The following is a 10245-nucleotide window of genomic DNA, read 5'->3' as shown; positions in this document are numbered from 1 at the left end:
GCTCTTATCGGAGTCGTGGTCATCCATAATGTTAGCTGTGTAGCCGGATAGGGCATGTTTTCCAGAGTTGTTATTACAGTTTTGATCAGTCATTTGGTGGGTTTTCGTCAGCCGACAAGGGTTTAAATTTTAGTTTCAACCCTAACATAAGTTCTTTTTTTTTATAATGGTTCATATCCTTCTGGTCTATATCCTCCCGTTCCATATACTTTTTAGTCTATAAACTTATACATCTGGGTCAATGGTTTCATCCAAGACTATGATCCAGGCCAATCATGTTTCATATCAGGCACATGGATCTTCTATTGGGTTTCCTGATCTAACTACAAGCAAATAGGCTTGGGTAATTCAAATGTTTATGGTCCAACTTCTACTCACTTACGTAGTCTCCCTATTATATCCCATGCCAACCAGATTCTTCTTTAATAAGGTGCAGCAATAATGTTCCATTTTTGACCGACACTGTCTCCACCGAAGCCATAACTTGATATCCTGATTTTAGAGTGACAAATCATGTTTGTCATCATGCGCCTGTGTTGCATGGCACTAGCGAATATTTAGGTATGACACCCTTACTTATGGGAGATGGTACATGTGTTAATATTGCTCATTTAGGACATAACACTATATCTACTTCAACCAAATGTTTGCATTTGACGAATGTGTTGCATGTTCATAATATTCACAATAATTTGATCTCGATTTTTCAATTTGCTCAAGATAATAATTTTTTTCGAGTTTCACCCTTTTCATTATCTTGTTAAGGATATTCAGACCAAGAAAGTCTTGCTTCACTACTACACACATGATGGATTGTATAGATTTTCTCTGGTGTTTTCTTCTACTAGTTTAGATTTCGTTGGTGGTTCAGATTTGTGCTTGAACAGTACTGAATTTGAAGCTAGTTCTAATATTTCTACTAAGTGTAGTACATTTGAATTGTGGCGTAGGTGACTTGGGCACCCATATTCTCGTGTCCTAAGTTCTATCTTAAAGCTTTGTAATGTTCCTAATAGTGATAATAAAATGTAGCATGTATGTTTTGCGTGTCATCAAGGGAAATCTCATAAGCTTCTATTTTCAATTTCTACTACTATCTATCACAACCTGTTTGATCTTATTGTTTCCAATTTATGGGGACCAGCTTCTATTAATTTCGGGTCAAATTGGTATTATGTTATATTACAGTCATTTTACTTGGTTCTATCTTCTTCAAAAGAAATCTCAAGCTATTGATTGTTTTATGAGTTTTTAGAAATTTGTTAAAGTGCAGTTCAATCGAGATATCAAACAATTTCAGAGTGACTAAGATGGTGAATTTCGGTCATTCACTTCTTATATTACTTAGCATGACGTTGCACATCGGGTCACTTGTCCACACATGTCCGAACAAAATGGTATTGTTGAAAACAAGCACCATCATGTGTTTGAAGTTGGCTTCACACTATTTGCTCAAGCTCACTTGCCAATGAAGTATTGGGGGTATGTCGAAACCATTTTTTTATATTTTTTTAAAAAAAGGGTCAACTTAAGGATAAAAATGGGAGTTGCCACCGATTTTTGTTGAGGTGTGATCAGATCACCTTGAAAATAATTTTTTTTGTCTACGAATTTTGAGAAAATAAGTTCAGAAGTCGGTTACGCATGAGGAAGGGTTAGCACCCTCGTAACGCCCAAAATTGGTACCGAATTGGTTATTTAATGTCTTAGTGTCGAAACTTGAAAAGATTTTTCAAAGAAACAAATCGCCACTCTCAGTGAGTTAGAGTGCAACATTTCAATCTTCGAAGTTAGGTTCGTCCCTTTTTTAAAAAAATTTAAACAAGTTTTAAGAAGGATATTTGACTATTTAAGTCAATCGAGAAATCAGAATTCAATAAGTTAGGGTTCAATTTCTCGAAATTCTTAAACATCAAACATTGCCTTTATTTTAAAATCGAGATAACAAAATGTCGTATCTAGTAAGTTAGGATCCCACATTTTGAAATCTAAAGAATTCTATTTTAAAATTGTATAAAATGGATACTTGATGATATAAATTCATCGAGAAGAATTGAAGCCCAGTAAGTTAGGGCACAATTCTCTTGAGAACTAGTAAACACCGAGCTTTTTTTTTTTAGGAATTTTGAAGTGAAAAGATTATAATGTTTTAATGAAATGCAATTCTTACAAACAATATAATTGAATAGCAATATATAATGCAAAAGATAAATAGTAATCTAAATTTACATTAAAGAGCAACCAAACATACAATTCTTCCATGTTGATAATTAAACACCTAATAAATCAATAATCAAATTCCTAAGGATGCCTTGATTTAAACAATAAAATGAAATGAAAATAATAATTAATATGAAGATTTAAAAACAAATTTAAAATACAAGGATAAGCTAAATGTTAAAATAAGGTTAAAAATGATGAGTTAAGATATGAATTAATTTATCTAAATAAACTTTTGTAGACAACATTATGAGAAAAATAATTTTAAAATTGATAACAATAATTATGATAATATTAGCCACTATTAAAAGATATTAAAAATAATGAATTATTAAAAATTGATTTATTTAAAAAGAATTTGGAAGCAAAATTAAATACATAAACATTTTTGAAATCAAGAACCATGATCAACAAATTTGAAATCAAATCTCAAACAAAGTTAAAATGACCGTATAAAAAATATAATAGACTTAAAATATTAGTATATAAAGAATCTAAAACACAAAATAACAACTAAAATAATGATTTATTTACACTTTAAAATATAATAATAAATTTTGACATTATCAGAAATAAATATTATAAGAATATTAAGTACTATAGTATACAAAAATAGAATTAAATATAATAAATAAAGAAAATAACGTTGAATTTTGAGAAAGAAAACTAAATTGATATTAAATTAAAATTTATTTCAAAAAACAAGAGACCAAATCAGTAATTATGTGCAAACATTAAGATCATTTCAATCAATTATCGAAAATGGCACCGTATGATCTTGGATCCAGACGTAAATAGAATAAAATGTAAGGTACAAATTACAAATAAATAAATAAAATCAAATCATAATCCCATTAAACACCGAGGGACCTATTAGGAAATTAGACCAAATGATTAAAGGACGCGGATCCTACCCCGGACCGGGTCACCGCATGGATCTGATTGTCAAACGACGCCATTTTGAAGCTGTTATGTTAGCAACAAACAGCAAAGTTTTAGTCCCGCGTTTAAAAAACTAAAACCCTAAGCATTTTCATTTAAGCAAAACCTAAAGAGAATAAGTGTTCTCTGCACCGTTCTGACGATTCATCGCCTCTGAAGACCTCCGATCTTCGCCTCAACACCGATGGCTGTGGAGAGGGCAAAAACCTGGCCTTCAGGTACGTTTTCCCTCTCTTTCTCTTTCCTATTTCTCTTTTAAATGACGATTGATGAACGTACGAACTAGAAAAAGAAAAAAAAGAAAAGAATTAAGTAACCAGCAAGATAGAAAGGAATAAAAACGCAGAAAATCACCTTTCTCTCTTTGATTCTTTTGTTGTATATTGAATGCATAATCTCGTTATAGTACTCGAATTGCTTTCTTATAGCCCGATTTACAGAAAATAAAATGAAAAATAATTAAAAATTCACCCATATGCTGTGTTTTTCTATTTGCTGCTGTTTTCGTGCGTTTTTTGCAAGTATTCGGCCAACCTGGAGGTACAGAGGTGGCCGTACGGAGATGTGCGTGGCAGCGTGTGCGTGGAGAAGGCCAGCTGATGGTTGCGGCGCTGGAAGGAGGCTCCTGTTGCTGCTAGGGTTTTCGGTGTTTGGGGAGAGTCTTGGGCTAAGTTGGGTTTTGGGCTAGGCTAGAGTTTGGGTGAAAGCTAATTGGGTTTAGGCTAATTGGGCCGTATTGATTTTGGGTTTGTAAAAGCTGGACATTGGACTTTTATTTATTTTATCATTTTTTATTATCGGGCCGGGCAATATTGGGCTATTACAGGGTATGCTTTCACTTGTGTTGTCCATTTGATCAACTGATTACCCACTCCGGTACTTGAAGATCAGTCGCCTTACTTGGTTCTTCATGGCACTCATCATGATTATATTTATCTCAGAGTATTTGGGTGTTTTTGTTATCCACACTTACGACCATTCAATCATCACAAATTGAAGTTCTAGTCTCAGCCATGCATGTTTCTTGGATATATCCCACATTATAAGAGTTATCAATGTCTTGCTACTAATAGTCAGGTGTTTATTTCGCAACATGCGGTGTTTGATGAGAACTGGTTTTTTTTTGTAACATCAATTAGTGATAGTTATGTGTCTCCTACCTCTGATCGTACCACCGCATATGTTCCAACAGTTTGCTCTCGCTCAATGAATCAATAGAGTCATGCTCTAGAATCTACCAACACGGTTGCCTCTGTTGCTCAGTCTCTTTTGGTTTCTCAAACTTCGGTCTCCTCCATTGCTCTTATTGGTCAGGATTCAGAGTATGGAAACAACCTCAACCTCAACGCGTCTTGGATTACACTAACTACCTTAAAGGAATCACTCACCTCCATGAATAATCGAAGGTGAATGTGCGGATCTTTTATGGGTATCCCACTAAATTGGCTCACTATCTGAAGCATCTAGAACATCACAGGCTTCAATTTGAACTGCGGTGCCTCGATCTTTGATCTCCTAATTCTCGGATTAATCTCATTAAAAAGAGGTACAACATACTGTCTTATAGTTTGATCCCTATCATTAATAATAAGGATTGAATTACAAGCATAAGCGGCTCAATTCCCTTGAACTTCGTTTCGATTTTTAAGGTCCATTTTTGCAGCTTATCTCTGGGTTAGTCTTTCTCATCTCCTTTGTCTAAATGTCCATTTGATTTTAGGGTCTACAGAGAGTAAATCGATGATTCGATCAATGCTCATAAAAAACTAAAAAGAAAATCACAAAAAATTAAAGTAAAATATAAAATAAAAGAAAACCAAATTGTAAAGAATAATATCAGAAATAATGATTAAATTAACAGTCCTCGACAACAGCGCCAAAAACTTGATTCACGGTGGAATGTGCAAGTATACATAGTTGTTATCAAGTAATAAGTAAAAAGAGTATTGTCTCCACAAGGATTGTGTTGATAATCAGTAATTGTAAAATTAATATTTAACAAGTTGGTTATAAAAATAAAATAATTAAGAGTGATAGATGTTAAAATTAAATTAATAACTAATATGTAAATGAGATAAAATAAAATGCAATGAATGTTTAGCAGCAATTCATAAGTTTTAACAACAATAACATGAATAAGCTAGAACAATTACAACTCTTAATTCAATTAATTCTTTATCATGTTTAACAATGTTCTGGAAAAATTCCATGAAAACTAGATCATTTATGAACTTGGAATCTAAATCATAAGCTTTTTCGATATATTAGATTTGCCACTTAGACAAATGTGCATATTTCTATGTCATCGTTTAACTAAGGATTCCTTAGAATTTGTGTAAGGTAACAGGGACGGGTTAAGTTTGAAACAATTTAATTACATAAATCTAAAGTTATGCAAGGTAATAGTGTTCTTTTGGAATTATTACAAACTTTTAATTCATTATTGTACGGATACGAATTAAGCATGCATCTTTCAATTATTATGTCCATTAACCAACATCTAGTTCGGATTAAGTGATTAATTCTAATGTCATCAAACATATCTTAATGCATGAACAACATGAATGATTTTAATTGGAAACATAAACAATTGAGGCACATAATAATATAAACATGAATCGAACGAATTAAATCAAGGCATTGCAATCATCCTAACTAAAACAAATTTAAGTCATTATTATTAATGAAAAAGCAGTCAAATAATTTGCAATCATGTTTATAAATTAAGAACAATTAAAAGAGAAAGGAAGAAGAAACTTTGAGATGAATTTGGTGATTTCCCGAGAACTATCTGTGGTGGATTCCTTCGATTTTTGTTGTTGCTCTGATGCAAATTACTCCTCAAGGTGGCAGGAAAGAGGGGCTTTTCTCTCAAGAACTGCTTGCTAAGGGAACTCTCAAAGAGAGGATGGAAAAATAAAGAGAATGGAAGGCTTAAGCGTGGAAGAAAGAAGAGAAAGGTGAGTGAATGTTGAGTGATGAGGGATGAAGAGTGAGAAATGAATGTGTATTTATACATGAGGGAGAGCTTGAGAGTTGGCTAGAAATAGCATGATCATTCATTGGGTCCCTCTCATGCATGGTTGGCCATATTTTGTGGAAAAGGGGGTGATATTTTTCATGATATCAAGCTTGATTCTTGCTTAATTTGTGGCATGGGTTGAATGGCAACATTGGGGTTTGAATAGGGCTAATTTATAAGTTTCTTTTACACATGTAAGTACCCTCATATAATTATTTCAAAGCTGATTGGGTTACTTTATCAAGTCATTGTCGAATTTGGGCTTGTTTCCCCTTTAATGGACAGTTTTGAGCTCTAATGTGAAGGGGGATTTGTTCTTTTTAGCAACCTACTTCCAAGTTGGGTTAAACTAAATTCTTTAAGTCCAATTCCTTAGCTTTGTCGTCCCATGCTGATGAATATCAACTCATGTGCATGTGCCACTCATACTAGCTTCGAACAAATTAGTGTGCCAAGCTGCAGCAATTGTAGCACAAGTTACGAAATTTCAAAATGCAGCAACATAGAGTAGAATTATGTGAATTTAGCACTGGATTACTCAAAAATTATAATCTTGCTTTAATTGTGCCAAGATTCTCAATTTGTACTAAAAATACATAATTAGCTATCAAAATACTTGTGACTTGCATAAATTTTAAGTAAAAAGATGCTCTAAAAATCCATATAATTTAGAGTTATCAACCTTCAATTTTAATTTCCCCAATTTCAAGAAAATAGAATTAACATATGAATGCATAGAGCTAAGGTCAATTAAAGCATAAACGAGTGCAGGATATAAAAGAAATATATCTGCTACAACATTGGTAGTACCACCCACTTCTTTGGTTTGGACCACATAGGCTTGTATAGGAGCTCTAGCTTCATATTGCTATACTACAGAACCAACTTCCCTTCTCTAATTACTCCTCGCTACCAGTCCACCATGATTATTTCCCCGACCCCTAATTGCAGAAGTAGATCTCTGAGTAACAACAAGAGTGCCATTATCATTTTTCGAACATTTTTGGGCAAAATTATCTCAAATTATTTTTTAAATAGAGTTGTAACTAATAACTTTAAATTAAATTATAAATATTTTAAAATGTGAGTAAAGAAAAAAAAAAGGACTGCTTGTCAAAATGTTGCGATAACCAAAATTTGGGTTGTTGGTTCAAGAGTCCTCATTCTTTTTTGAATTGGATACCTCTTTTTAGAAAAGAAAAAAAGAGAGAGGAGATATTATAATTTGAAGGTGTTTTGATCATATAACCTTGTTATTAGGCAGTTGATGACAAATTGATTTAGTGATAAAGAAATACATTTGAGAATTTCATAATTTATTTTTTTAAAAATGTAAAATAATTATTAGCAAATTATACAATTAGCTAATTTGGGGTTTTAATATTTAGAATATTAGACCATTGCTTTATCATCACTCTACCCTACACACCTCCTCAAAATCTAATTAATCTCACGTCCACTTGAATGCTTCCCCAACTATAAAAACAATATTTTTTTCAATCTTACACCGGAAAGATTCTGCTTTTTCATGTTCATGCTATACACTTAATCACACAATATTTCTTGACCTACATCATTTCACATTTATAGGGTAGATAATAGAAAGTATTTATTTATGAAAAAGTGGTCCTAACTCTTAATAGATTTTTCTTTATTCTAACAAATAACAATCTTGTGTCGCCCTTTATCTTCGATCGTCAAAATGTTGGACGTTGCCATTTTTACAAGACGTCTTCGGACACTTTTGACTTCATTTTATTATGCTCAACAAGTTACGTATCATTTAAAATGTTTTTATTTGATATATAAATAGATTCTCTTAGATTTAAATAATTAAAAATAATAATTAAGTTTATAAGTGAAAATAATTTTGCAATTCAACGAATTAAACACCTGAAATATATAATGTTTTGTCAAAATTCTTAACCTAGGTGATGTGGTGTTGATGTAGAAAAATGATGAAGTGTTGGATTATTTATTACTAATTGTTTTGAAATTTTTTAGCATTTCAGCCTAAGTTTTAATAAAGATATTATAAAGTTATAGAATAATAAAATGTTATGTATACAAATTTTAAAATATATATTATAAAATATAAACAATTAATAAGAAATTATACAAGTATTATTAAAACAATAGCAATCTATTAAAATTTATTACAAAGTTATAACAAAAATCACAACTTTGTTTTCACACTACCGCGGGATGTATAATTCATCCTTAATAACTTCTTTTAAATCACCTTCCCTCGACAAAAACCTTTATTTACCACTCACTTCAGCCACCAAAACTCATAAGGGGCTTTTTCTACGGTGGAGCCTACCTAGTTGAGATCGCACGATCGCACGACTTTGTCCTCTAAGGGTCGGTTGTCGAACGATACGTTACAATTGGCAACTTCTAGGAAGGGAGGAGGGGAGGGGGGAGGAGAATTTCAAGTATATATATTTTCCAACCGATAAAAATAGAGGCTCAGCTCAAAAGAACTAAGCTCCTCACTCCTCTCACCGTATTCTTATACATTCTTCATCGTTTCGCATCGCAGCATTACATTCGGTAATCAAAATTTTCCTTTTTAACTTTTCAGTTTTTGCCCAATGTTTTAATATCTTCATTCAATCAAAACCCATTCTCAGTTTTAAGTTTAACCCTAAATCTATCTAAATTTTCCAACTTTCTTGTTTAAAAAGAAGAAAAGTTCCTTCTTGAATATTTTTTAATATTATATATGTTTTATGCTGAATGCTTTCGGCTGGTAAATAATAATATTAGGAAGGAAAAGGGACCCATCACCATGGACAGAAGGGAGTTGAATATCAAGGGAAGAAGAATCAAGGTACCAAGTCAGGCCCTTACCTCTTCTTTTCTTCTTCTCTTTCATTCTTTCCATCTATTCCCACTTTCTTCTTTTGATTATATAATCAGTACAACTAGTTTTGTTGTAATGATGATCCGAACCTAAACAGAAAGCTGAGAAGAAAATGAAAGAGATGAAAGCCTCGACAGAAGAAATGAGAAATGAGATGACCCATCTGATAAACTTGGCTGAGAATTGTAATAATGCATTCCTCCAAATTAGGGAAGCAGTTAATCCACTAATCTTGTCTGCTCAGTCGTTGGATGCTCAAGTCGATGAACTGGTTTCTGCCTTCCTTGCTCAAAACCACGGCGATTGATCACTTCTCTTCCTGTTTGCGGTGGTATTAACTGGTTTCTGCCTTCCTTTAATTCCCTTTTTTTTTTGTCATTTATGTTTGACTATGTATTATTATTTACTGTTTTCTGTTTTGCAGGGTGCTTGGAGGGGTTAGATCAGCTGGTATTGTGGAAGGATTTATCACGTGGCTTCTTTTTAGTGTTTCTTAGTAGAAATAAACAAGTATGCTATGAATTTTATTCTAATGTTGTTTTTGTGTGGGACCACTGGACATACTATATGCTGGAATTGCAGTTTATGATTTTTGGTGGCTTGTTGTTTCCATGCTCTTTTACTGTTATTGTGTGGATCTGATGATGAGAAATTATTATGAACAAACCAAGCAAACAACTTATCGCGCCGCTCATCCCTAACTCCCTCACCTTGACTCGCTCTCAGTAGCCGGCCGGCCGGTCTTACCGCAATCCATCTTTACAGGTTCCTTTTTCTTTTTTCCGCTGGTTTTTACATTGGGTTCGGTGAGTTTGTTGGATCGGCCTTGCCGGATCTTGGCTCCGGCCTTCCTTGGCCGTGGTTCATCGACTCTCTTTTTGATATTTAAAGATTGTCCTTATTAATGGCCGTGGTTCCTTGGCCTTCCTTATTAATGGCGGCTACTCTTCTGATCTGATGGTGGTGGTTTGCGAACAAGTAGGTTGTCTCTCAGGTCATTTTCGTTATGGTGCTTTTTCATGTTGTCTTAGAACCGTGTCTTGGCTTCTTTCTGTTGTTTGGCTTGATGGGATGTCGTCCATCACAACCCTTCTCATCTCTCTCTTCATTTAATCCTCAATTTTTCATCAACTCCAAAAGGAATTTCATGCCTCTATCTTATAAATGAATTCAATTATTGCACAGGTGAACA

The 10245-nt window shown here is 33.3% G+C and overlaps 1 long non-coding RNA gene across 1 annotated transcript; it reads left to right on the top strand.

Moving 5' to 3' along the window:
• Nucleotides 1-8580: 8580 nt before the first annotated feature.
• Nucleotides 8581-9654, top strand: LOC107915861 (uncharacterized). Its single transcript, XR_001689298.2, has 4 exons — nt 8581-8740; nt 8957-9020; nt 9151-9384; nt 9478-9654. It is a non-coding gene; the product is annotated as an uncharacterized lncRNA (long non-coding RNA).
• Nucleotides 9655-10245: the final 591 nt, after the last annotated feature.

The sequence above is a fragment of the Gossypium hirsutum genome, chromosome D10 (assembly GCF_007990345.1).
Source record: "Gossypium hirsutum isolate 1008001.06 chromosome D10, Gossypium_hirsutum_v2.1, whole genome shotgun sequence".
Lineage (NCBI taxonomy): Eukaryota > Viridiplantae > Streptophyta > Magnoliopsida > Malvales > Malvaceae > Gossypium > Gossypium hirsutum.
This window is presented reverse-complemented; position numbering and strand designations above follow the sequence as displayed.